The sequence below is a fragment of the Crinia signifera genome, chromosome 3, assembly GCF_055691185.1.
Source record: "Crinia signifera chromosome 3, ASM5569118v1, whole genome shotgun sequence".
Taxonomy (NCBI): domain Eukaryota; kingdom Metazoa; phylum Chordata; class Amphibia; order Anura; family Myobatrachidae; genus Crinia; species Crinia signifera.
This window is the reverse complement of record NC_139219.1, coordinates 337447438-337474002: the sequence shown is the minus strand read 5'-3', so window position 1 is coordinate 337474002 and position 26565 is coordinate 337447438. Positions and strand designations below refer to the sequence as shown.

General features: G+C 35.7%; 16 non-coding genes across 16 annotated transcripts; all 16 read left to right on the top strand.

The window, feature by feature from the left end:
- The first annotated feature begins 2608 nt into the window (after positions 1 to 2608).
- TRNAN-GUU (transfer RNA asparagine (anticodon GUU)) lies at positions 2609 to 2682 on the top strand. Its single transcript has one exon. It is a non-coding gene; the product is annotated as a tRNA-Asn (tRNA).
- An 885-nt stretch (positions 2683 to 3567) lies between these two features.
- On the top strand, positions 3568 to 3641 carry TRNAN-GUU (transfer RNA asparagine (anticodon GUU)). Its single transcript has one exon. It is a non-coding gene; the product is annotated as a tRNA-Asn (tRNA).
- An 885-nt stretch (positions 3642 to 4526) lies between these two features.
- TRNAN-GUU (transfer RNA asparagine (anticodon GUU)) lies at positions 4527 to 4600 on the top strand. The gene has a single exon. It is a non-coding gene; the product is annotated as a tRNA-Asn (tRNA).
- A 1844-nt stretch (positions 4601 to 6444) lies between these two features.
- On the top strand, positions 6445 to 6518 carry TRNAN-GUU (transfer RNA asparagine (anticodon GUU)). Its single transcript has one exon. It is a non-coding gene; the product is annotated as a tRNA-Asn (tRNA).
- A 1395-nt stretch (positions 6519 to 7913) lies between these two features.
- TRNAN-GUU (transfer RNA asparagine (anticodon GUU)) lies at positions 7914 to 7987 on the top strand. The gene has a single exon. It is a non-coding gene; the product is annotated as a tRNA-Asn (tRNA).
- An 885-nt stretch (positions 7988 to 8872) lies between these two features.
- Positions 8873 to 8946, top strand: TRNAN-GUU (transfer RNA asparagine (anticodon GUU)). The gene has a single exon. It is a non-coding gene; the product is annotated as a tRNA-Asn (tRNA).
- Positions 8947 to 9831: 885 nt separating this feature from the next.
- Positions 9832 to 9905, top strand: TRNAN-GUU (transfer RNA asparagine (anticodon GUU)). Its single transcript has one exon. It is a non-coding gene; the product is annotated as a tRNA-Asn (tRNA).
- A 1844-nt stretch (positions 9906 to 11749) lies between these two features.
- Positions 11750 to 11823, top strand: TRNAN-GUU (transfer RNA asparagine (anticodon GUU)). The gene has a single exon. It is a non-coding gene; the product is annotated as a tRNA-Asn (tRNA).
- Positions 11824 to 13218: 1395 nt separating this feature from the next.
- On the top strand, positions 13219 to 13292 carry TRNAN-GUU (transfer RNA asparagine (anticodon GUU)). Its single transcript has one exon. It is a non-coding gene; the product is annotated as a tRNA-Asn (tRNA).
- Positions 13293 to 14177: 885 nt separating this feature from the next.
- TRNAN-GUU (transfer RNA asparagine (anticodon GUU)) lies at positions 14178 to 14251 on the top strand. The gene has a single exon. It is a non-coding gene; the product is annotated as a tRNA-Asn (tRNA).
- Positions 14252 to 15646: 1395 nt separating this feature from the next.
- TRNAN-GUU (transfer RNA asparagine (anticodon GUU)) lies at positions 15647 to 15720 on the top strand. The gene has a single exon. It is a non-coding gene; the product is annotated as a tRNA-Asn (tRNA).
- Positions 15721 to 17564: 1844 nt separating this feature from the next.
- On the top strand, positions 17565 to 17638 carry TRNAN-GUU (transfer RNA asparagine (anticodon GUU)). Its single transcript has one exon. It is a non-coding gene; the product is annotated as a tRNA-Asn (tRNA).
- A 1845-nt stretch (positions 17639 to 19483) lies between these two features.
- TRNAN-GUU (transfer RNA asparagine (anticodon GUU)) lies at positions 19484 to 19557 on the top strand. The gene has a single exon. It is a non-coding gene; the product is annotated as a tRNA-Asn (tRNA).
- A 3175-nt stretch (positions 19558 to 22732) lies between these two features.
- TRNAN-GUU (transfer RNA asparagine (anticodon GUU)) lies at positions 22733 to 22806 on the top strand. The gene has a single exon. It is a non-coding gene; the product is annotated as a tRNA-Asn (tRNA).
- An 886-nt stretch (positions 22807 to 23692) lies between these two features.
- TRNAN-GUU (transfer RNA asparagine (anticodon GUU)) lies at positions 23693 to 23766 on the top strand. Its single transcript has one exon. It is a non-coding gene; the product is annotated as a tRNA-Asn (tRNA).
- Positions 23767 to 24651: 885 nt separating this feature from the next.
- TRNAN-GUU (transfer RNA asparagine (anticodon GUU)) lies at positions 24652 to 24725 on the top strand. The gene has a single exon. It is a non-coding gene; the product is annotated as a tRNA-Asn (tRNA).
- Positions 24726 to 26565: the final 1840 nt, after the last annotated feature.

Here is a 26565-nt window from a genome sequence, read left to right as displayed (position 1 = left end):
TAATAAAAAAGATAGAACTGAGCCAAAATATTAATCTCAGTTTTGTATTGGTTTAATCAACAAATAATTATAAAAAAACAAAGATGGCAAAGGATGGTTTCGATCCATCGACCTTTTGGGCGCAGCACGCTTCCGCTGCGCCACTTTGCTAATCATATAAACAGCTTCAGCTCCTGAAAGCTTACCTCTTGACAAGAAAGTACCAATTTGTTTTTTTGTTCTTCAATGGAGGAAGAGTTTTAAAAAAGATCTCCAGATGTTGGCCTTTTACACATATTTCAATAAATCATTTTTAGATCACTAATTTGATACAACTTTAGAGGGGTCTCTGTGGCGCAATCGGTTAGCGTGTTCGGCTGTTAACCGAAAGGTTGGGGGTTCAATCCCACCCAGGGACGTAATTGACTTTTTGGTCACATTTTGGAGAACTAGATGTTGACAAGTTAACGAAATTGAATCACCTCTTGTGGTATAGTGTTCCTGATCTTAAGTCACAGAAGCTCCTGAAAGCTTCACTCTTCATCAGAAAGTACCAATGTTTCTCCTCTGTTCTTCAGTAGATAAAGAATCTTACAAAAGCTCTTTAAAATAATGACTATTAAATCTATGTCTAGGAATTTTTTTATGGTACTAACTTGAATCTTGTCTTATTTTGTTGACTTGGAACAATCAGTCAGCACATTTGGTTTCTATCTCAAAGGTTTGTGGTTTAATCCCACCCAGGGATATTTAAAGAATAAATCATTTTTAGATCACTAATTTGATACAACTTTAGAGGGGTCTCTGTGGTGCGTTCGGCTGTTAACCGAAAGGTTGGTGGTTCAATCCCACCCAGGGACGTAATCGACTTTTTGGTCACATTTTGGAGAACTAGATGTTGACAAGTTAAAACATTAAATCACCTCTTGTGGTATAGTGTTCCTGATCTTAAGTCACAGAAGCTCCTGAAAGCTTCACTCTTCATCAGAAAGTACCATTGTTTCTCCTCTGTTCTTCAGTAGATAAAGAATCTTACAAAAGCTCTTTAAAATAATGACTATTAAATCTATGTCTAGGAATTTTTTTATGGTACTAACTTGAATCTAGTCTTATTTTGTTGACTTGGAACAATCAGTCAGCACATTTGGTTTCTATCTCAAAGGTTTGTGGTTTAATCCCACCCAGGGATATTTAAAGAATAAATCATTTTTAGATCACTAATTTGATACAACTTTAGAGGGGTCTCTGTGGCGCGTTCGGCTGTTAACCGAAAGGTTGGTGGTTCAATCCCACCCAGGGACGTAATCGACTTTTTGGTCACATTTTGGAGAACTAGATGTTGACAAGTTAAAACATTAAATCCCCTTTTGTGGTATAGTGTTCCTGATCTTAAGTCACAGAAGCTCCTGAAAGCTTCACTCTTCATCAGAAAGTACCATTGTTTCTCCTCTGTTCTTCAGTAGATAAAGAATCTTACAAAAGCTCTTTAAAATAATGACTATTAAATCTATGTCTAGGAATTTTTTTATGGTACTAACTTGAATCTAGTCTTATTTTGTTGACTTGGAACAATCAGTCAGCACATTTGGTTTCTATCTCAAAGGTTTGTGGTTTAATCCCACCCAGGGATATTTAAAGAATAAATCATTTTTAGATCACTAATTTGATACAACTTTAGAGGGGTCTCTGTGGCGCGTTCGGCTGTTAACCGAAAGGTTGGTGGTTCAATCCCACCCAGGGACGTAATCGACTTTTTGGTCACATTTTGGAGAACTAGATGTTGACAAGTTAAAACATTAAATCACCTCTTGTGGTATAGTGTTCCTGATCTTAAGTCACAGAAGCTCCTGAAAGCTTCACTCTTCATCAGAAAGTACCAATGTTTCTCCACTGTTCTTCAGTAGATAAAGAATCTTACAAAAGCTCTTTAAAATAATGACTATTAAATCTATGTCTAGGAATTTTTTTATGGTACTAACTTGAATCTAGTCTTATTTTGTTGACTTGGAACAATCAGTCAGCACATTTGGTTTCTATCTCAAAGGTTTGTGGTTTAATCCCACCCTGGGATATTTTTGACCTTGTGATCATATTTTGAAGAACCTTAGGTAGACAAGTTAAAACATAAAACCACCTCTTGTTATGCAGTATATCTAGACTTCTCTGATACAATTCCTCTTAAAAGTAGTTAATTAGGTAAGTTTTTAGGAAACCATTGAAGCACATTTAAGTGTTTGTACCAATGTGTTTCTTTGTTCTTTAATAGATGAACAGTTTTACTAAATCTCTTTTTTAACATAATAAAAAAGATAGAACTGAGCCAAAATATTAATCTCAGTTTTGTATTGGTTTAATCAACAAATAATTATAAAAAAAACAAAGATAGCAGAGGATGGTTTCGATCCATCGACCTCTGGGTTATGGGCCCAGCACGCTTCCGCTGCGCCACTCTGCTAATCATATAAACAGCTTCAGCTCCTGAAAGCTTACCTCTTGACAAGAAAGTACCAATTTGTTTTTTTGTTCTTCAATGGAGGAAGAGTTTTACAAAAGATCTCCAGATGTTGGCCTTTTACACATATTTCAATAAATCATTTTTAGATCACTAATTTGTTACAACTTTAGAGGGGTCTCTGTGGCGCAATCGGTTAGCGCGTTTGGCTGTTAACCGAAAGGTTGGTGGTTCAATCCCACCCAGGGACGTAATCGACTTTTTGGTCACATTTTGGAGACTTAGATGTTGACAAGTTAAAACATTAAATCACCTCTTGTGGTATAGTGTTCCTGATCTTAAGTCACAGAAGCTCCTGAAAGCTTCAGTCTTCATCAGAAAGTACCAATGTTTCTCCTCTGTTCTTCAGTAGATAAAGAATCTTACAAAAGCTCTTTAAAATAATGACTATTAAATCTATGTCTAGGAATTTTTTTATGGTACTAACTTGAATCTAGTCTTATTTTGTTGACTTGGAACAATCAGTCAGCACATTTGGTTTCTATCTCAAAGGTTTGTGGTTTAATCCCACCCTGGGATATTTTTGACCTTGTGATCATATTTTGAAGAACCTTAGGTAGACAAGTTAAAACATAAAACCACCTCTTGTTATGCAGTATATCTAGACTTCTCTGATACAATTCCTCTTAAAAGTAGTTAATTAGGTAAGTTTTTAGGAAACCATTGAAGCACATTTTAGTGCTTGTACCAATGTGTTTCTTTGTTCTTTAATGGATGAACAGTTTTACTAAATCTCTTTTTTAACATAATAAAAAAGATAGAACTGAGCCAAAATATTAATCTCAGTTTTGTATTGGTTTAATCAACAAATAATTATAAAAAAACAAAGATAGCAGAGGATGGTTTCGATCCATCGACCTCTGGGTTATGGGCCCAGCACGCTTCCGCTGCGCCACTCTGCTAATCATATAAACAGCTTCAGCTCCTGAAAGCTTACCTCTTGACAAGAAAGTACCAATTTGTTTTTTTGTTCTTCAATGGAGGAAGAGTTTTACAAAAGATCTCCAGATGTTGGCCTTTTACACATATTTCAATAAATCATTTTTAGATCACTAATTTGATACAACTTTAGAGGGGTCTCTGTGGCGCAATCGGTTAGCGCGTTCGGCTGTTAACCGAAAGGTTGGTGGTTCAATCCCACCCAGGGACGTAATCGACTTTTTGGTCACATTTTGGAGAACTAGATGTTGACAAGTTAAAACATTAAATCACCTCTTGTGGTATAGTGTTCCTGATCTTAAGTCACAGAAGCTCCTGAAAGCTTCACTCTTCATCAGAAAGTACCAATGTTTCTCCTCTGTTCTTCAGTAGATAAAGAATCTTACAAAAGCTCTTTAAAATAATGACTATTAAATCTATGTCTAGGAATTTTTTTATGGTACTAACTTGAATCTAGTCTTATTTTGTTGACTTGGAACAATCAGTCAGCACATTTGGTTTCTATCTCAAAGGTTTGTGGTTTAATCCCACCCAGGGATATTTTTGACCGTGTGATCATATTTTGAAGAACCTTAGGTAGACAAGTTAAAACATAAAACCACCTCTTGTTATGCAGTATATCTAGACTTCACTGATACAATTCCTCTTAAAAGTAGTTAATTACGTAAGTTTTTAGGAAACCATTGAAGCACATTTTAGTGTTTGTACCAATGTGTTTCTTTGTTCTTTAATGGATGAACAGTTTTACTAAATCTCTTTTTTAACATAATAAAAAAGATAGAACTGAGCCAAAATATTAATCTCAGTTTTGTATTGTTTTAATCAACTAATAATTATAAAAAAACAAAGATAGCAGAGGATGGTTTCGATCCATCGACCTCTGGGTTATGGGCCCAGCACGCTTCCGCTGCGCCACTCTGCTAATCATATAAACAGCTTCAGCTCCTGAAAGCTTACCTCTTGACAAGAAAGTACCAATTTGTTTTTTTGTTCTTCAATGGAGGAAGAGTTTTACAAAAGATCTCCAGATGTTGGCCTTTTACACATATTTCAATAAATCATTTTTAGATCACTAATTTGATACAGCTTTAGAGGGGTCTCTGTGGCGCAATCGGTTAGCGCGTTCGGCTGTTAACCGAAAGGTTGGTGGTTCAATCCCACCCAGGGACGTAATCGACTTTTTGGTCACATTTTGGAGAACTAGATGTTGACAAGTTAAAACATTAAATCACCTCTTGTGGTATAGTGTTCCTGATCTTAAGTCACAGAAGCTCCTGAAAGCTTCACTCTTCATCAGAAAGTACCAATGTTTCTCCTCTGTTCTTCAGTAGATAAAGAATCTTACAAAAGCTCTTTAAAATAATGACTATTAAATCTATGTCTAGGAATTTTTTTATGGTACTAACTTGAATCTAGTCTTATTTTGTTGACTTGGAACAATCAGTCAGCACATTTGGTTTCTATCTCAAAGGTTTGTGGTTTAATCCCACCCAGGGATATTTTTGACCGTGTGATCATATTTTGAAGAACCTTAGGTAGACAAGTTAAAACATAAAACCACCTCTTGTTATGCAGTATATCTAGACTTCACTGATACAATTCCTCTTAAAAGTAGTTAATTACGTAAGTTTTTAGAAAACCATTGAAGCACATTTTAGTGTTTGTACCAATGTGTTTCTTTGTTCTTTAATGGATGAACAGTTTTACTAAATCTCTTTTTTAACATAATAAAAAAGATAGAACTGAGCCAAAATATTAATCTCAGTTTTGTATTGTTTTAATCAACTAATAATTATAAAAAAACAAAGATAGCAGAGGATGGTTTCGATCCATCGACCTCTGGGTTATGGGCCCAGCACGCTTCCGCTGCGCCACTCTGCTAATCATATAAACAGCTTCAGCTCCTGAAAGCTTACCTCTTGACAAGAAAGTACCAATTTGTTTTTTTGTTCTTCAATGGAGGAAGAGTTTTACAAAAGATCTCCAGATGTTGGCCTTTTACACATATTTCAATAAATCATTTTTAGATCACTAATTTGATACAACTTTAGAGGGGTCTCTGTGGCGCAATCGGTTAGCCCGTTCGGCTGTTAACCGAAAGGTTGGTGGTTCAATCCCACCCAGGGACGTAATAAACTTTTTGGTCACATTTTGGAGAACTAGATGTTGACAAGTTAAAACATTAACTCACCTCTTGTGGTATAGTGTTCCTGATCTTAAGTCACAGAAGCTCCTGAAAGCTTCACTCTTCATCAGAAAGTACCAATGTTTCTCCTCTGTTCTTCAGTAGATAAAGAATCTTACAAAAGCTCTTTAAAATAATGACTATTAAATCTATGTCTAGGAATTTTTTTATGGTACTAACTTGAATCTAGTCTTATTTTGTTGACTTGGAACAATCAGTCAGCACATTTGGTTTCTATCTCAAAGGTTTGTGGTTTAATCCCACCCAGGGATATTTTTGACCTTGTGATCATATTTTGAAGAACCTTAGGTAGACAAGTTAAAACATAAAACCACCTCTTGTTATGCAGTATATCTAGACTTCTCTGATACAATTCCTCTTAAAAGTAGTTAATTAGGTAAGTTTTTAGGAAACCATTGAAGCACATTTTAGTGTTTGTACCAATGTGTTTCTTTGTTCTTTAATGGATGAACAGTTTTACTAAATCTCTTTTTTAACATAATAAAAAAGATAGAACTGAGCCAAAATATTAATCTCAGTTTTGTATTGGTTTAATCAACTAATAATTATAAAAAAACAAAGATAGCAGAGGATGGTTTCGATCCATCGACCTCTGGGTTATGGGCCCAGCACGCTTCCGCTGCGCCACTCTGCTAATCATATAAACAGCTTCAGCTCCTGAAAGCATACCTCTTGACAAGAAAGTACCAATTTGTTCTTTTGTTCTTCAATGGAGGAAGAGTTTTACAAAAGATCTCCAGATTTTGGCCTTTTACACATATTTCAATAAATCATTTTTAGATCACTAATTTGATACAACTTTAGAGGGGTCTCTGTGGCGCAATCGGTTAGCGCGTTCGGCTGTTAACCGAAAGGTTGGTGGTTCAATCCCACCCAGGGACGTAATCGACTTTTTGGTCACATTTTGGAGAACTAGATGTTGACAAGTTAAAACATTAAATCACCTCTTGTGGTATAGTGTTCCTGATCTTAAGTCACAGAAGCTCCTGAAAGCTTCAGTCTTCATCAGAAAGTACCAATGTTTCTCCTCTGTTCTTCAGTAGATAAAGAATCTTACAAAAGCTCTTTAAAATAATGACTATTAAATCTATGTCTAGGAATTTTTTTATGGTACTAACTTGAATCTAGTCTTATTTTGTTGACTTGGAACAATCAGTCAGCACATTTGGTTTCTATCTCAAAGGTTTGTGGTTTAATCCCACCCAGGGATATTTTTGACCTTGTGATCATATTTTGAAGAACCTTAGGTAGACAAGTTAAAACATAAAACCACCTCTTGTTATGCAGTATATCTAGACTTCTCTGATACAATTCCTCTTAAAAGTAGTTAATTAGGTAAGTTTTTAGGAAACCATTGAAGCACATTTTAGTGTTTGTACCAATGTGTTTCTTTGTTCTTTAATGGATGAACAGTTTTACTAAATCTCTTTTTTAACATAATAAAAAAGATAGAACTGAGCCAAAATATTAATCTCAGTTTTGTATTGGTTTAATCAACAAATAATTATAAAAAAACAAAGATAGCAGAGGATGGTTTCGATCCATCGACCTCTGGGTTATGGGCCCAGCACGCTTCCGCTGCGCCACTCTGCTAATCATATAAACAGCTTCAGCTCCTGAAAGCTTACCTCTTGACAAGAAAGTACCAATTTGTTTTTGTGTTCTTCAATGGAGGAAGAGTTTTACAAAAGATCTCCAGATGTTGGCCTTTTACACATATTTCAATAAATCATTTTTAGATCACTAATTTGATACAACTTTAGAGGGGTCTCTGTGGCGCAATCGGTTAGCGCGTTCGGCTGTTAACCAAAAAGTTGGTGGTTCAATCCCACCCAGGGACGTAATCGACTTTTTGGTCACATTTTGGAGAACTAGATGTTGACAAGTTAAAACATTAAATCACCTCTTGTGGTATAGTGTTCCTGATCTTAAGTCACAGAAGCTCCTGAAAGCTTCACTCTTCATCAGAAAGTACCAATGTTTCTCCTCTGTTCTTCAGTAGATAAAGAATCTTACAAAAGCTCTTTAAAAAAGCAGAGGATGGTTTCGATCCATCGACCTCTGGGTTATGGGCCCAGCACGCTTCCGCTGCACCACTCTGCTAATCATATAAACAGCTTCAGCTCCTGAAAGCTTACCTCTTGACACGAAAGTACCAATTTGTTTTTTTGTTCTTCAATGGAGGAAGATTTTTACAAAAGATCTCCAGATGTTGGCCTTTTACACATATTTCAATAAATCATTTTTAGATCACTAATTTGATACAACTTTAGAGTGGTCTCTGTGGCGCAATCGGTTAGCGCGTTCGGCTGTTAACCGAAAGGTTGGTGGTTCAATCCCACCCAGGGACGTAATCGACTTTTTGGTCACATTTTGGAGAACTAGATGTTGACAAGTTAAAACATTAAATCACCTCTTGTGGTATAGTGTTCCTGATCTTAAGTCACAGAAGCTCCTGAAAGCTTCAGTCTTCATCAGAAAGTACCAATGTTTCTCCTCTGTTCTTCAGTAGATAAAGAATCTTACAAAAGCTCTTTAAAATAATGACTATTAAATCTATGTCTAGGAATTTTTTTATGGTACTAACTTGAATCTAGTCTTATTTTGTTGACTTGGAACAATCAGTCAGCACATTTGGTTTCTATCTCAAAGGTTTGTGGTTTAATCCCACCCAGGGATATTTTTGACCTTGTGATCATATTTTGAAGAACCTTAGGTAGACAAGTTAAAACATAAAACCACCTCTTGTTATGCAGTATATCTAGACTTCTCTGATACAATTCCTCTTAAAAGTAGTTAATTAGGTAAGTTTTTAGGAAACCATTGAAGCACATTTTAGTGTTTGTACCAATGTGTTTCTTTGTTCTTTAATGGATGAACAGTTTTACTAAATCTCTTTTTTAACATAATAAAAAAGATAGAACTGAGCCAAAATATTAATCTCAGTTTTGTATTGGTTTAATCAACAAATAATTATAAAAAAACAAAGATAGCAGAGGATGGTTTCGATCCATCGACCTCTGGGTTATGGGCCCAGCACGCTTCCGCTGCGCCACTCTGCTAATCATATAAACAGCTTCAGCTCCTGAAAGCTTACCTCTTGACAAGAAAGTACCAATTTGTTTTTTTGTTCTTCAATGGAGGAAGAGTTTTACAAAAGATCTCCAGATGTTGGCCTTTTACACATATTTCAATAAATCATTTTTAGATCACTAATTTGATACAACTTTAGAGGGGTCTCTGTGGCGCAATCGGTTAGCGCGTTCGGCTGTTAACCGAAAGGTTGGTGGTTCAATCCCACCCAGGGACGTAATCAACTTTTTGGTCACATTTTGGAGAACTAGATGTTGACAAGTTAAAACATTAAATCACCTCTTGTGGTATAGTGTTCCTGATCTTAAGTCACAGAAGCTCCTGAAAGCTTCACTCTTCATCAGAAAGTACCAATGTTTCTCCTCTGTTCTTCAGTAGATAAAGAATCTTACAAAAGCTCTTTAAAATAATGACTATTAAATCTATGTCTAGGAATTTTTTTATGGTACTAACTTGAATCTAGTCTTATTTTGTTGACTTGGAACAATCAGTCAGCACATTTGGTTTCTATCTCAAAGGTTTGTGGTTTAATCCCACCCAGGGATATTTTTGACCTTGTGATCATATTTTGAAGAACCTTAGGTAGACAAGTTAAAACATAAAACCACCTCTTGTTATGCAGTATATCTAGACTTCTCTGATACAATTCCTCTTAAAAGTAGTTAATTAGGTAAGTTTTTAGGAAACCATTGAAGCACATTTTAGTGTTTGTACCAATGTGTTTCTTTGTTCTTTAATGGATGAACAGTTTTACTAAATCTCTTTTTTAACATAATAAAAAAGATAGAACTGAGCCAAAATATTAATCTCAGTTTTGTATTGGTTTAATCAACTAATAATTATAAAAAAACAAAGATAGCAGAGGATGGTTTCGATCCATCGACCTCTGGGTTATGGGCCCAGCACGCTTCCGCTGCGCCACTCTGCTAATCATATAAACAGCTTCAGCTCCTGAAAGCATACCTCTTGACAAGAAAGTACCAATTTGTTCTTTTGTTCTTCAATGGAGGAAGAGTTTTACAAAAGATCTCCAGATGTTGGCCTTTTACACATATTTCAATAAATCATTTTTAGATCACTAATTTGATACAACTTTAGAGGGGTCTCTGTGGCGCAATCGGTTAGCGCGTTCGGCTGTTAACCGAAAGGTTGGTGGTTCAATCCCACCCAGGGACGTAATCAACTTTTTGGTCACATTTTGGAGAACTAGATGTTGACAAGTTAAAACATTAAATCACCTCTTGTGGTATAGTGTTCCTGATCTTAAGTCACAGAAGCTCCTGAAAGCTTCACTCTTCATCAGAAAGTACCAATGTTTCTCCTCTGTTCTTCAGTAGATAAAGAATCTTACAAAAGCTCTTTAAAATAATGACTATTAAATCTATGTCTAGGAATTTTTTTATGGTACTAACTTGAATCTAGTCTTATTTTGTTGACTTGGAACAATCAGTCAGCACATTTGGTTTCTATCTCAAAGGTTTGTGGTTTAATCCCACCCAGGGATATTTTTGACCTTGTGATCATATTTTGAAGAACCTTAGGTAGACAAGTTAAAACATAAAACCACCTCTTGTTATGCAGTATATCTAGACTTCTCTGATACAATTCCTCTTAAAAGTAGTTAATTAGGTAAGTTTTTAGGAAACCATTGAAGCACATTTTAGTGTTTGTACCAATGTGTTTCTTTGTTCTTTAATGGATGAACAGTTTTACTAAATCTCTTTTTTAACATAATAAAAAAGATAGAACTGAGCCAAAATATTAATCTCAGTTTTGTATTGGTTTAATCAACTAATAATTATAAAAAAACAAAGATAGCAGAGGATGGTTTCGATCCATCGACCTCTGGGTTATGGGCCCAGCACGCTTCCGCTGCGCCACTCTGCTAATCATATAAACAGCTTCAGCTCCTGAAAGCATACCTCTTGACAAGAAAGTACCAATTTGTTCTTTTGTTCTTCAATGGAGGAAGAGTTTTACAAAAGATCTCCAGATGTTGGCCTTTTACACATATTTCAATAAATCATTTTTAGATCACTAATTTGATACAACTTTAGAGGGGTCTCTGTGGCGCAATCGGTTAGCCCGTTCGGCTGTTAACCGAAAGGTTGGTGGTTCAATCCCACCCAGGGACGTAATAAACTTTTTGGTCACATTTTGGAGAACTAGATGTTGACAAGTTAAAACATTAACTCACCTCTTGTGGTATAGTGTTCCTGATCTTAAGTCACAGAAGCTCCTGAAAGCTTCACTCTTCATCAGAAAGTACCAATGTTTCTCCTCTGTTCTTCAGTAGATAAAGAATCTTACAAAAGCTCTTTAAAATAATGACTATTAAATCTATGTCTAGGAATTTTTTTATGGTACTAACTTGAATCTAGTCTTATTTTGTTGACTTGGAACAATCAGTCAGCACATTTGGTTTCTATCTCAAAGGTTTGTGGTTTAATCCCACCCAGGGATATTTTTGACCTTGTGATCATATTTTGAAGAACCTTAGGTAGACAAGTTAAAACATAAAACCACCTCTTGTTATGCAGTATATCTAGACTTCTCTGATACAATTCCTCTTAAAAGTAGTTAATTAGGTAAGTTTTTAGGAAACCATTGAAGCACATTTTAGTGTTTGTACCAATGTGTTTCTTTGTTCTTTAATGGATGAACAGTTTTACTAAATCTCTTTTTTAACATAATAAAAAAGATAGAACTGAGCCAAAATATTAATCTCAGTTTTGTATTGGTTTAATCAACTAATAATTATAAAAAAACAAAGATAGCAGAGGATGGTTTCGATCCATCGACCTCTGGGTTATGGGCCCAGCACGCTTCCGCTGCGCCACTCTGCTAATCATATAAACAGCTTCAGCTCCTGAAAGCATACCTCTTGACAAGAAAGTACCAATTTGTTCTTTTGTTCTTCAATGGAGGAAGAGTTTTACAAAAGATCTCCAGATGTTGGCCTTTTACACATATTTCAATAAATCATTTTTAGATCACTAATTTGATACAACTTTAGAGGGGTCTCTGTGGCGCAATCGGTTAGCGCGTTCGGCTGTTAACCGAAAGGTTGGTGGTTCAATCCCACCCAGGGACGTAATCGACTTTTTGGTCACATTTTGGAGAACTAGATGTTGACAAGTTAAAACATTAAATCACCTCTTGTGGTATAGTGTTCCTGATCTTAAGTCACAGAAGCTCCTGAAAGCTTCAGTCTTCATCAGAAAGTACCAATGTTTCTCCTCTGTTCTTCAGTAGATAAAGAATCTTACAAAAGCTCTTTAAAATAATGACTATTAAATCTATGTCTAGGAATTTTTTTATGGTACTAACTTGAATCTAGTCTTATTTTGTTGACTTGGAACAATCAGTCAGCACATTTGGTTTCTATCTCAAAGGTTTGTGGTTTAATCCCACCCAGGGATATTTTTGACCTTGTGATCATATTTTGAAGAACCTTAGGTAGACAAGTTAAAACATAAAACCACCTCTTGTTATGCAGTATATCTAGACTTCTCTGATACAATTCCTCTTAAAAGTAGTTAATTAGGTAAGTTTTTAGGAAACCATTGAAGCACATTTTAGTGTTTGTACCAATGTGTTTCTTTGTTCTTTAATGGATGAACAGTTTTACTAAATCTCTTTTTTAACATAATAAAAAAGATAGAACTGAGCCAAAATATTAATCTCAGTTTTGTATTGGTTTAATCAACAAATAATTATAAAAAAACAAAGATAGCAGAGGATGGTTTCGATCCATCGACCTCTGGGTTATGGGCCCAGCACGCTTCCGCTGCGCCACTCTGCTAATCATATAAACAGCTTCAGCTCCTGAAAGCTTACCTCTTGACAAGAAAGTACCAATTTGTTTTTGTGTTCTTCAATGGAGGAAGAGTTTTACAAAAGATCTCCAGATGTTGGCCTTTTACACATATTTCAATAAATCATTTTTAGATCACTAATTTGATACAACTTTAGAGGGGTCTTTGTGGCGCAATCGGTTAGCGCGTTCGGCTGTTAACCAAAAAGTTGGTGGTTCAATCCCACCCAGGGACGTAATCGACTTTTTGGTCACATTTTGGAGAACTAGATGTTGACAAGTTAAAACATTAAATCACCTCTTGTGGTATAGTGTTCCTGATCTTAAGTCACAGAAGCTCCTGAAAGCTTCACTCTTCATCAGAAAGTACCAATGTTTCTCCTCTGTTCTTCAGTAGATAAAGAATCTTACAAAAGCTCTTTAAAAAAGCAGAGGATGGTTTCGATCCATCGACCTCTGGGTTATGGGCCCAGCACGCTTCCGCTGCACCACTCTGCTAATCATATAAACAGCTTCAGCTCCTGAAAGCTTACCTCTTGACACGAAAGTACCAATTTGTTTTTTTGTTCTTCAATGGAGGAAGATTTTTACAAAAGATCTCCAGATGTTGGCCTTTTACACATATTTCAATAAATCATTTTTAGATCACTAATTTGATACAACTTTAGAGTGGTCTCTGTGGCGCAATCGGTTAGCGCGTTCGGCTGTTAACCGAAAGGTTGGTGGTTCAATCCCACCCAGGGACGTAATCGACTTTTTGGTCACATTTTGGAGAACTAGATGTTGACAAGTTAAAACATTAAATCACCTCTTGTGGTATAGTGTTCCTGATCTTAAGTCACAGAAGCTCCTGAAAGCTTCAGTCTTCATCAGAAAGTACCAATGTTTCTCCTCTGTTCTTCAGTAGATAAAGAATCTTACAAAAGCTCTTTAAAATAATGACTATTAAATCTATGTCTAGGAATTTTTTTATGGTACTAACTTGAATCTAGTCTTATTTTGTTGACTTGGAACAATCAGTCAGCACATTTGGTTTCTATCTCAAAGGTTTGTGGTTTAATCCCACCCAGGGATATTTTTGACCTTGTGATCATATTTTGAAGAACCTTAGGTAGACAAGTTAAAACATAAAACCACCTCTTGTTATGCAGTATATCTAGACTTCTCTGATACAATTCCTCTTAAAAGTAGTTAATTAGGTAAGTTTTTAGGAAACCATTGAAGCACATTTTAGTGTTTGTACCAATGTGTTTCTTTGTTCTTTAATGGATGAACAGTTTTACTAAATCTCTTTTTTAACATAATAAAAAAGATAGAACTGAGCCAAAATATTAATCTCAGTTTTGTATTGGTTTAATCAACAAATAATTATAAAAAAACAAAGATAGCAGAGGATGGTTTCGATCCATCGACCTCTGGGTTATGGGCCCAGCACGCTTCCGCTGCGCCACTCTGCTAATCATATAAACAGCTTCAGCTCCTGAAAGCTTACCTCTTGACAAGAAAGTACCAATTTGTTTTTTTGTTCTTCAATGGAGGAAGAGTTTTACAAAAGATCTCCAGATGTTGGCCTTTTACACATATTTCAATAAATCATTTTTAGATCACTAATTTGATACAACTTTAGAGGGGTCTCTGTGGCGCAATCGGTTAGCGCGTTCGGCTGTTAACCGAAAGGTTGGTGGTTCAATCCCACCCAGGGACGTAATCGACTTTTTGGTCACATTTTGGAGAACTAGATGTTGACAAGTTAAAACATTAAATCACCTCTTGTGGTATAGTGTTCCTGATCTTAAGTCACAGAAGCTCCTGAAAGCTTCACTCTTCATCAGAAAGTACCAATGTTTCTCCTCTGTTCTTCAGTAGATAAAGAATCTTACAAAAGCTCTTTAAAATAATGACTATTAAATCTATGTCTAGGAATTTTTTTATGGTACTAACTTGAATCTAGTCTTATTTTGTTGACTTGGAACAATCAGTCAGCACATTTGGTTTCTATCTCAAAGGTTTGTGGTTTAATCCCACCCAGGGATATTTTTGACCGTGTGATCATATTTTGAAGAAAATTAGGTAGACGAGTTAAAACATAAAACCACCTCTTGTTATGCAGTATTCTAGACTTCACTGATACAATTCCTCTTAAAAGTAATTAATTACGTAAGTTTTTAGGAAACCATTGAAGCACATTTTAGTGTTTGTACCAATGTGTTTCTTTGTTCTTTAATGGATGAACAGTTTTACTAAATCTCTTTTTTAACATAATAAAAAAGATAGAACTGAGCCAAAATATTAATCTCAGTTTTGTATTGGTTTAATCAACAAATAATTATAAAAAAAACAAAGATAGCAGAGGATGGTTTCGATCCATCGACCTCTGGGTTATGGGCCCAGCACGCTTCCGCTGCGCCACTCTGCTAATCATATAAACAGCTTCAGCTCCTGAAAGCTTACCTCTTGACAAGAAAGTACCAATTTGTTTTTGTGTTCTTCAATGGAGGAAGAGTTTTACAAAAGATCTCCAGATGTTGGCCTTTTACACATATTTCAATAAATCATTTTTAGATCACTAATTTGATACAACTTTAGAGGGGTCTCTGTGGCGCAATCGGTTAGCGCGTTCGGCTGTTAACCAAAAAGTTGGTGGTTCAATCCCACCCAGGGACGTAATCGACTTTTTGGTCACATTTTGGAGAACTAGATGTTGACAAGTTAAAACATTAAATCACCTCTTGTGGTATAGTGTTCCTGATCTTAAGTCACAGAAGCTCCTGAAAGCTTCACTCTTCATCAGAAAGTACCAATGTTTCTCCTCTGTTCTTCAGTAGATAAAGAATCTTACAAAAGCTCTTTAAAAAAGCAGAGGATGGTTTCGATCCATCGACCTCTGGGTTATGGGCCCAGCACGCTTCCGCTGCACCACTCTGCTAATCATATAAACAGCTTCAGCTCCTGAAAGCTTACCTCTTGACACGAAAGTACCAATTTGTTTTTTTGTTCTTCAATGGAGGAAGATTTTTACAAAAGATCTCCAGATGTTGGCCTTTTACACATATTTCAATAAATCATTTTTAGATCACTAATTTGATACAACTTTAGAGTGGTCTCTGTGGCGCAATCGGTTAGCGCGTTCGGCTGTTAACCGAAAGGTTGGTGGTTCAATTCCACCCAGGGACGTAATCGACTTTTTGGTCACATTTTGGAGAACTAGATGTTGACAAGTTAAAACATTAAATCACCTCTTGTGGTATAGTGTTCCTGATCTTAAGTCACAGAAGCTCCTGAAAGCTTCAGTCTTCATCAGAAAGTACCAATGTTTCTCCTCTGTTCTTCAGTAGATAAAGAATCTTACAAAAGCTCTTTAAAATAATGACTATTAAATCTATGTCTAGGAATTTTTTTATGGTACTAACTTGAATCTAGTCTTATTTTGTTGACTTGGAACAATCAGTCAGCACATTTGGTTTCTATCTCAAAGGTTTGTGGTTTAATCCCACCCAGGGATATTTTTGACCTTGTGATCATATTTTGAAGAACCTTAGGTAGACAAGTTAAAACATAAAACCACCTCTTGTTATGCAGTATATCTAGACTTCTCTGATACAATTCCTCTTAAAAGTAGTTAATTAGGTAAGTTTTTAGGAAACCATTGAAGCACATTTTAGTGTTTGTACCAATGTGTTTCTTTGTTCTTTAATGGATGAACAGTTTTACTAAATCTCTTTTTTAACATAATAAAAAAGATAGAACTGAGCCAAAATATTAATCTCAGTTTTGTATTGGTTTAATCAACAAATAATTATAAAAAAACAAAGATAGCAGAGGATGGTTTCGATCCATCGACCTCTGGGTTATGGGCCCAGCACGCTTCCGCTGCGCCACTCTGCTAATCATATAAACAGCTTCAGCTCCTGAAAGCTTACCTCTTGACAAGAAAGTACCAATTTGTTTTTTTGTTCTTCAATGGAGGAAGAGTTTTACAAAAGATCTCCAGATGTTGGCCTTTTACACATATTTCAATAAATCATTTTTAGATCACTAATTTGATACAACTTTAGAGGGGTCTCTGTGGCGCAATCGGTTAGCGCGTTCGGCTGTTAACCGAAAGGTTGGTGGTTCAATCTCACCCAGGGACGTAATCGACTTTTTGGTCACATTTTGGAGAACTAGATGTTGACAAGTTAAAACATTAAATCACCTCTTGTGGTATAGTGTTCCTGATCTTAAGTCACAGAAGCTCCTGAAAGCTTCACTCTTCATCAGAAAGTACCAATGTTTCTCCTCTGTTCTTCAGTAGATAAAGAATCTTACAAAAGCTCTTTAAAATAATGACTATTAAATCTATGTCTAGGAATTTTTTTATGGTACTAACTTGAATCTAGTCTTATTTTGTTGACTTGGAACAATCAGTCAGCACATTTGGTTTCTATCTCAAAGGTTTGTGGTTTAATCCCACCCAGGGATATTTTTGACCGTGTGATCATATTTTGAAGAAAATTAGGTAGACGAGTTAAAACATAAAACCACCTCTTGTTATGCAGTATTCTAGACTTCACTGATACAATTCCTCTTAAAAGTAGTTAATTACGTAAGTTTTTAGGAAACCATTGAAGCACATTTTAGTGTTTGTACCAATGTGTTTCTTTGTTCTTTAATGGATGAACAGTTTTACTAAATCTCTTTTTTAACATAATAAAAAAGATAGAACTGAGCCAAAATATTAATCTCAGTTTTGTATTGGTTTAATCAACAAATAATTATAAAAAAAACAAAGATAGCAGAGGATGGTTTCGATCCATCGACCTCTGGGTTATGGGCCCAGCACGCTTCCGCTGCGCCACTCTGCTAATCATATAAACAGCTTCAGCTCCTGAAAGCTTACCTCTTGACAAGAAAGTACCAATTTGTTTTTTTGTTCTTCAATGGAGGAAGAGTTTTACAAAAGATCTCCAGATGTTGGCCTTTTACACATATTTCAATAAATCATTTTTAGATCACTAATTTGATACAACTTTAGAGGGGTCTCTGTGGCGCAATCGGTTAGCGCATTCGGCTGTTAACCGAAAGGTTGGTGGTTCAATCCCACCCAGGGACGTAATCGACTTTTTGGTCACATTTTGGAGAACTAGATGTTGACAAGTTAAAACATTAAATCACCTCTTGTGGTATAGTGTTCCTGATCTTAAGTCACAGAAGCTCCTGAAAGCTTCACTCTTCATCAGAAAGTACCAATGTTTCTCCTCTGTTCTTCAGTAGATAAAGAATCTTACAAAAGCTCTTTAAAATAATGACTATTAAATCTATGTCTAGGAATTTTTTTATGGTACTAACTTGAATCTAGTCTTATTTTGTTGACTTGGAACAATCAGTCAGCACATTTGGTTTCTATCTCAAAGGTTTGTGGTTTAATCCCACCCAGGGATATTTTTGACCTTGTGATCATATTTTGAAGAACCTTAGGTAGACAAGTTAAAACATAAAACCACCTCTTGTTATGCAGTATATCTAGACTTCTCTGATACAATTCCTCCTAAAAGTAGTTAATTAGGTAAGTTTTTAGGAAACCATTGAAGCACATTTTAGTGTTTGTACCAATGTGTTTCTTTGTTCTTTAATGGATGAACAGTTTTACTAAATCTCTTTTTTAACATAATAAAAAAGATAGAACTGAGCCAAAATATTAATCTCAGTTTTGTATTGGTTTAATCAACTAATAATTATAAAAAAACAAAGATAGCAGAGGATGGTTTCGATCGATCGACCTCTGGGTTATGGGCCCAGCACGCTTCCGCTGCGCCACTCTGCTAATCATATAAACAGCTTCAGCTCCTGAAAGCTTACCTCTTGACAAGAAAGTACCAATTTGTTTTTTTGTTCTTCAATGGAGGAAGAGTTTTACAAAAGATCTCCAGATGTTGGCCTTTTACACATATTTCAATAAATCATTTTTAGATCACTAATTTGATACAACTTTAGAGGGGTCTCTGTGGCGCAATCGGTTAGCCCGTTCGGCTGTTAACCGAAAGGTTGGTGGTTCAATCCCACCCAGGGACGTAATAAACTTTTTGGTCACATTTTGGAGAACTAGATGTTGACAAGTTAAAACATTAACTCACCTCTTGTGGTATAGTGTTCCTGATCTTAAGTCACAGAAGCTCCTGAAAGCTTCACTCTTCATCAGAAAGTACCAATGTTTCTCCTCTGTTCTTCAGTAGATAAAGAATCTTACAAAAGCTCTTTAAAATAATGACTATTAAATCTATGTCTAGGAATTTTTTTATGGTACTAACTTGAATCTAGTCTTATTTTGTTGACTTGGAACAAACAGTCAGCACATTTGGTTTCTATCTCAAAGGTTTGTGGTTTAATCCCACCCAGGGATATTTTTGACCGTGTGATCATATTTTGAAGAACCTTAGGTAGACAAGTTAAAACATAAAACCACCTCTTGTTATGCAGTATATCTGGACTTCTCTGATACAATTCCTCTTAAAAGTAGTTAATTAGGTAAGTTTTTAGGAAACCATTGAAGCACATTTTAGTGTTTGTACCAATGTGTTTCTTTGTTCTTTAATGGATGAACAGTTTTACTAAATCTCTTTTTTAACATAATAAAAAAGATAGAACTGAGCCAAAATATTAATCTCAGTTTTGTATTGGTTTAATCAACAAATAATTATAAAAAAACAAAGATAGCAGAGGATGGTTTCGATCCATCGACCTCTGGGTTATGGGCCCAGCACGCTTCCGCTGCACCACTCTGCTAATCATATAAACAGCTTCAGCTCCTGAAAGCTTACCTCTTGACACGAAAGTACCAATTTGTTTTTTTTGTTCTTCAATGGAGGAAGATTTTTACAAAAGATCTCCAGATGTTGGCCTTTTACACATATTTCAATAAATCATTTTTAGATCACTAATTTGATACAACTTTAGAGGGGTCTCTGTGGCGCAATCGGTTAGCGCGTTCGGCTGTTAACCGAAAGGTTGGTGGTTCAATCCCACCCAGGGACGTAATCAACTTTTTGGTCACATTTTGGAGAACTAGATGTTGACAAGTTAAAACATTAAATCACCTCTTGTGGTATAGTGTTCCTGATCTTAAGTCACAGAAGCTCCTGAAAGCTTCAGTCTTCATCAGAAAGTACCAATGTTTCTCCTCTGTTCTTCAGTAGATAAAGAATCTTACAAAAGCTCTTTAAAATAATGACTATTAAATATATGTCTAGGAATTTTTTTATGGTACTAACTTGAATCTAGTCTTATTTTGTTGACTTGGAACAATCAGTCAGCACATTTGGTTTCTATCTCAAAGGTTTGTGGTTTAATCCCACCCAGGGATATTTTTGACCTTGTGATCATATTTTGAAGAACCTTAGGTAGACAAGTTAAAACATAAAACCACCTCTTGTTATGCAGTATATCTAGACTTCTCTGATACAATTCCTCTTAAAAGTAGTTAATTAGGTAAGTTTTTAGGAAACCATTGAAGCACATTTTAGTGTTTGTACCAATGTGTTTCTTTGTTCTTTAATGGATGAACAGTTTTACTAAATCTCTTTTTTAACATAATAAAAAAGATAGAACTGAGCCAAAATATTAATCTCAGTTTTGTATTGGTTTAATCAACAAATAATTATAAAAAAACAAAGATAGCAGAGGATGGTTTCGATCCATCGACCTCTGGGTTATGGGCCCAGCACGCTTCCGCTGCGCCACTCTGCTAATCATATAAACAGCTTCAGCTCCTGAAAGCTTACCTCTTGACAAGAAAGTACCAATTTGTTTTTGTGTTCTTCAATGGAGGAAGAGTTTTACAAAAGATCTCCAGATGTTGGCCTTTTACACATATTTCAATAAATCATTTTTAGATCACTAATTTGATACAACTTTAGAGGGGTCTCTGTGGCGCGTTCGGCTGTTAACCGAAAGGTTGGTGGTTCAATCCCACCCAGGGACGTAATCGACGTTTGGTCACATTTTGGAGAACTAGATGTTGACAAGTTAAAACATTAAATCACCTCTTGTGGTATAGTGTTCCTGATCTTAAGTCACAGAAGCTCCTGAAAGCTTCACTCTTCATCAGAAAGTACCAATGTTTCTCCTCTGTTCTTCAGTAGATAAAGAATCTTACAAAAGCTCTTTAAAATAATGACTATTAAATCTATGTCTAGGAATTTTTTTATGGTACTAACTTGAATCTAGTCTTATTTTGTTGACTTGGAACAATCAGTCAGCACATTTGGTTTCTATCTCAAAGGTTTGTGGTTTAATCCCACCCAGGGATATTTTTGACCTTGTGATCATATTTTGAAGAACCTTAGGTAGACAAGTTAAAACATAAAACCACCTCTTGTTATGCAGTATATCTAGACTTCTCTGATACAATTCCTCTTAAAAGTAGTTAATTAGGTAAGTTTTTAGGAAACCATTGAAGCACATTTTAGTGTTTGTACCAATGTGTTTCTTTGTTCTTTAATGGATGAACAGTTTTACTAAATCTCTTTTTTAACATAATAAAAAAGATAGAACTGAGCCAAAATATTAATCTCAGTTTTGTATTGGTTTAATCAACAAATAATTAAAAAAAAAACAAAGATAGCAGAGGATGGTTTCGATCCATCGACCTCTGGGTTATGGGCCCAGCATGCTTCCGCTGCGCCACTCTGCTAATCATATAAACAGCTTCAGCTCCTGAAAGCTTACCTCTTGACAAGAAAGTACCAATTTGTTTTTTTGTTCTTCAACGGAGGAAGAGTTTTACAAAAGATCTCCAGATGTTGGCATTTTACACATATTTCAATAAATCATTTTTAGATCACTAATGTGAAACAACTTTAGAGGGGTCTCTGTGGCGCAATCGGTTAGCGCGTTCGGCTGTTAACCGAAAGGTTGGTGGTTCAATTTTTTAACATAATAAAAAAGATAGAACTGAGCCAAAATATTAATCTCAGTTTTGTATTGGTTTAATCAACAAATAATTATAAAAAAACAAAGATAGCAGAGGATGGTTTCGATCCATCGACCTCTGGGTTATGGGCCCAGCACGCTTCCGCTGCGCCACTCTGCTAATCATATAAACAGCTTCAGCTCCTGAAAGCTTACCTCTTGACAAGAAAGTACCAATTTGTTTTTTTGTTCTTCAATGGAGGAAGAGTTTTACAAAAGATCTCCAGATGTTGGCCTTTTACACATATTTCAATAAATCATTTTTAGATCACTAATTTGATACAACTTTAGAGGGATCTCTGTGGCGCGTTCGGCTGTTAACCGAAAGGTTGGTGGTTCAATCCCACCCAGGGACGTAATCGACGTTTGGTCACATTTTGGAGAACTAGATGTTGACAAGTTAAAACATTAAATCACCTCTTGTGGTATAGTGTTCCTAATCTTAAGTCATAGAAGCTCCTGAAAGCTTCACTCTTCATCAGAAAGTACCAATGTTTCTCCTCTGTTCTTCAGTAGATAAAGAATCTTACAAAAGCTCTTTAAAATAATGACTATTAAATCTATGTCTAGGAATTTTTTTATGGTACTAACTTGAATCTAGTCTTATTTTGTTGACTTGGAACAATCAGTCAGCACATTTGGTTTCTATCTCAAAGGTTTGTGGTTTAATCCCACCCAGGGATATTTTTGACCTTGTGATCATATTTTGAAGAACCTTAGGTAGACAAGTTAAAACATAAAACCACCTCTTGTTATGCAGTATATCTAGACTTCTCTGATACAATTCCTCTTAAAAGTAGTTAATTAGGTAAGTTTTTAGGAAACCATTGAAGCACATTTTAGTGTTTGTACCAATGTGTTTCTTTGTTCTTTAATGGATGAACAGTTTTACTAAATCTCTTTTTTAACATAATAAAAAAGATAGAACTGAGCCAAAATATTAATCTCAGTTTTGTATTGGTTTAATCAACAAATAATTATAAAAAAACAAAGATAGCAGAGGATGGTTTCGATCCATCGACCTCTGGGTTATGGGCCCAGCATGCTTCCGCTGCGCCACTCAGCTAATCATATAAACAGCTTCAGCTCCTGAAAGCTTACCTCTTGACAAGAAAGTACCAATTTGTTTTTTTGTTCTTCAACGGAGGAAGAGTTTTACAAAAGATCTCCAGATGTTGGCATTTTACACATATTTCAATAAATCATTTTTAGATCACTAATGTGAAACAACTTTAGAGGGGTCTCTGTGGCGCAATCGGTTAGCGCGTTCGGCTGTTAACCGAAAGGTTGGTGGTTCAATCCCACCCAGGGACGTTATTGACTTTTTGGTCACATTTTGGAGAACTAGATGTTGACAAGTTAAAACATGAAATAACCTCTTGTGGTATAGTGTTCCTGATCTTAAGTCACAGAAGCTCCTGAAAGCTTCACTCTTCATCAGAAAGTACCAATGTTTCTCCTCTGTTCTTCAGTAGATAAAGAATCTTACAAAAGCTCTTTAAAATAATGACTATTAAATCTATGTCTAGGAATTTTTTTATGGTACTAACTTGAATCTAGTCTTATTTTGTTGACTTGGAACAATCAGTCAGCACATTTGGTTTCTATCTCAAAGATTTGTGGTTTAATCCCACCCAGGGATATTTTTGACCGTGTGATCATATTTTGAAGAACCTTAGGTAGACAAGTTAAAACATAAAACCACCTCTTGTTATGCAGTATATCTAGACTTCTCTGATACAATTCCTCTTAAAAGTAGTTAATTAGGTAAGTTTTTTAGGAAACCATTGAAGCACATTTTAGTGTTTGTACCAATGTGTTTCTTTGTTCTTTAATGGATGAACAGTTTTACTAAATCTCTTTTTTAACATAATAAAAAAGATAGAACTGAGCCAAAATATTAATCTCAGTTTTGTATTGGTTTAATCAACAAATAATTATAAAAAAACAAAGATAGCAGAGGATGGTTTCGATCCATCGACCTCTGGGTTATGGGCCCAGCACGCTTCCGCTGCGCCACTCTGCTAATCATATAAACAGCTTCAGCTCCTGAAAGCTTACCTCTTGACAAGAAAGTACCAATTTGTTTTTTTGTTCTTCAATGGAGGAAGAGTTTTACAAAAGATCTCCAGATGTTGGCCTTTTACACATATTTCAATAAATCATTTTTAGATCACTAATTTGATACAACTTTAGAGGGGTCTCTGTGGCACAATCGGTTAGCGCGTTCGGCTGTTAACCGAAAGGTTGGTGGTTCAATCCCACCCAGGGACGTAATCGACTTTTTGGTCACATTTTGGAGAACTAGATGTTGACAAGTTAAAACATTAAATCACCTCTTGTGGTATAGTGTTCCTGATCTTAAGTCACAGAAGCTCCTGAAAGTTTCACTCTTCATCAGAAAGTACCAATGTTTCTCCTTTGTTCTTCAGTAGATAAAGAATCTTACAAAAGCTCTTTAAAATAATGACTATTAAATCTATGTCTAGGAATTTTTTTATGGTACTAACTTGAATCTAGTCTTATTTTGTTGACTTGGAACAAACAGTCAGCACATTTGGTTTCTATCTCAAAGGTTTGTGGTTTAATCCCACCCAGGGATATTTTTGACCTTGTGATCATATTTTGAAGAACCTTAGGTAGACAAGTTAAAAAATAAAACCACCTCTTGTTATGCAGTATATCTAGACTTCTCTGATACAATTCCTCTTAAAAGTAGTTAATTAGGTAAGTTTTTAGGAAACTATTGAAGCACATTTTAGTGTTTGTACCAATGTGTTTCTTTGTTCTTTAATGGATGAACAGTTTTACTAAATCTCTTTTTTAACATAATAAAAAAGATAGAACTGAGCCAAAATATTAATCTCAGTTTTGTATTGGTTTAATCAACAAATAATTATAAAAAAACAAAGATAGCAGAGGATGGTTTCGATCCATCGACCTCTGGGTTATGGGCCCAGCACGCTTCCGCTGCGCCACTCTGCTAATCATATAAACGGCTTCAGCTCCTGAAAGCTTACCTCTTGACAAGAAAGTACCAATTTGTTTTTTTGTTCTTCAATGGAGGAAGAGTTTTACAAAAGATCTCCAGATGTTGGCCTTTTACACATATTTCAATAAATCATTTTTAGATCACTAATTTGATACAACTTTAGAGGGGTCTCTGTGGCGCAATCGGTTAGCGCGTTCGGCTGTTAACTGAAAGGTTGGTGGTTCAATCCCACCCAGGGACGTAATTGACTTTTTGGTCACATTTTGAAGAACTAGATGTTGACAAGTTAAAAAATTAAATCACCTCTTGTGGTATAGTGTTCCTGATCTTAAGTCACAGAAGCTCCTGAAAGCTTCACTCTTCATCAGAAAGTACCAATGTTTCTCCTTTGTTCTTCAGTAGATAAAGAATCTTACAAAAGCTCTTTAAAATAATGACTATTAAATCTATGTCTAGGAATTTTTTTATGGTACTAACTTGAATCTAGTCTTATTTTGTTGACTTGGAACAATCAGTCAGCACATTTGGTTTCTATCTCAAAGGTTTGTGGTTTAATCCCACCCAGGGATATTTTTGACCTTGTGATCATATTTTGAAGAACCTTAGGTAGACAAGTTAAAACATAAAACCACCTCTTGTTATGCAGTATATCTAGACTTCTCTGATACAATTCCTCTTAAAAGTAGTTAATTAGGTAAGTTTTTAGGAAACCATTGAAGCACATTTTAGTGTTTGTACCAATGTGTTTCTTTGTTCTTTAATGGATGAACAGTTTTACTAAATCTCTTTTTAAACATAATAAAAAAGATAGAACTGAGCCAAAATATTAATCTCAGTTTTGTATTGGTTTAATCAACAAATAATTATAAAAAAAAAAAGATAGCAGAGGATGGTTTCGATCGATCGACCTCTGGGTTATGGGCCCAGCACGCTTCCGCTGCGCCACTCTGCTAATCATATAAACAGCTTTAGCTCCCGAAAGCTTACCTCTTGACAAGAAAGTACCAATTTGTTTTTTGGTTCTTCAACGGAGGAAGAGTTTTACAAAAGATCTCCAGATGTTGGCATTTTACACATATTTCAATAAATCATTTTTAGATCACTAATTTGATACAACTTTAGAGGGGTCTCTGTGGCGCAATCGGTTAGTGCGTTCGGCTGTTAACCGAAAGGTTGGTGGTTCAATCCCACCCAGGGACGTAATCGACTTTTTGGTCACATTTTGGAGAACTAGATGTTGACAAGTTAAAACATTAAATCACCTCTTGTGGTATAGTGTTCCTGATCTTAAGTCACAGAAGCTCCTGAAAGCTGCACTCTTCATCAGAAAGTACCAATGTTTCTCCTCTGTTCTTCAGTAGATAAAGAATCTTACAAAAGCTCTTTAAAATAATGACTATTAAATCTATGTCTAGGAATTTTTTTATGGTACTTGTGAGGTTAGCAAACTGACCGTAAGACTGTAATTATGATATTTTATTAGGTGTAGTAATTAATGTACTATTTTAGTCCATCTGTACCCTCTTATTCTCCATAGATGTTTCTATCCCCCAAATCTGTGTGTATTTCCAGATCATATAGTATTAGGCTGTAGAACTCCACAGTAATTAATGTACATTTTAGGTCTCTTGTTCACTGCAGATGTTTCTATCCCCCATATCTGTGTGTACCATAGTATTAGATGCTGTTAAGCAAATATGGTCGGACAGGAAATACCCAGGAAAGAATTCACCAAAAGGTTATGTCCAATTACCATACTTTTGTTCCTGCTATCACAGGAGGGTGGTAGCTGAGGGACAATCTTCACAGGGGGTGATCCATTCCCCTGCTATCAACAGGAAATGTTCACAGGGGGTAATCAGGACATAATGTAATCAGACTGTGTTTTGTATCTTGTGTTGACACTGCTCTGCATATCTCTGGCCCCTTCCAGACTTTCTGGGGCCTGACCCAGCAGGGGGGGGGGGGGCAGCAGAAGTACCGGGGAGGGGGGATAAACCTGACTTGAATCCACCAATAGAGATTGAGTGCAAGCCCACTGATGGTATGGAGACGCGTGGGAATTTAGAAGTTTTTAAAAT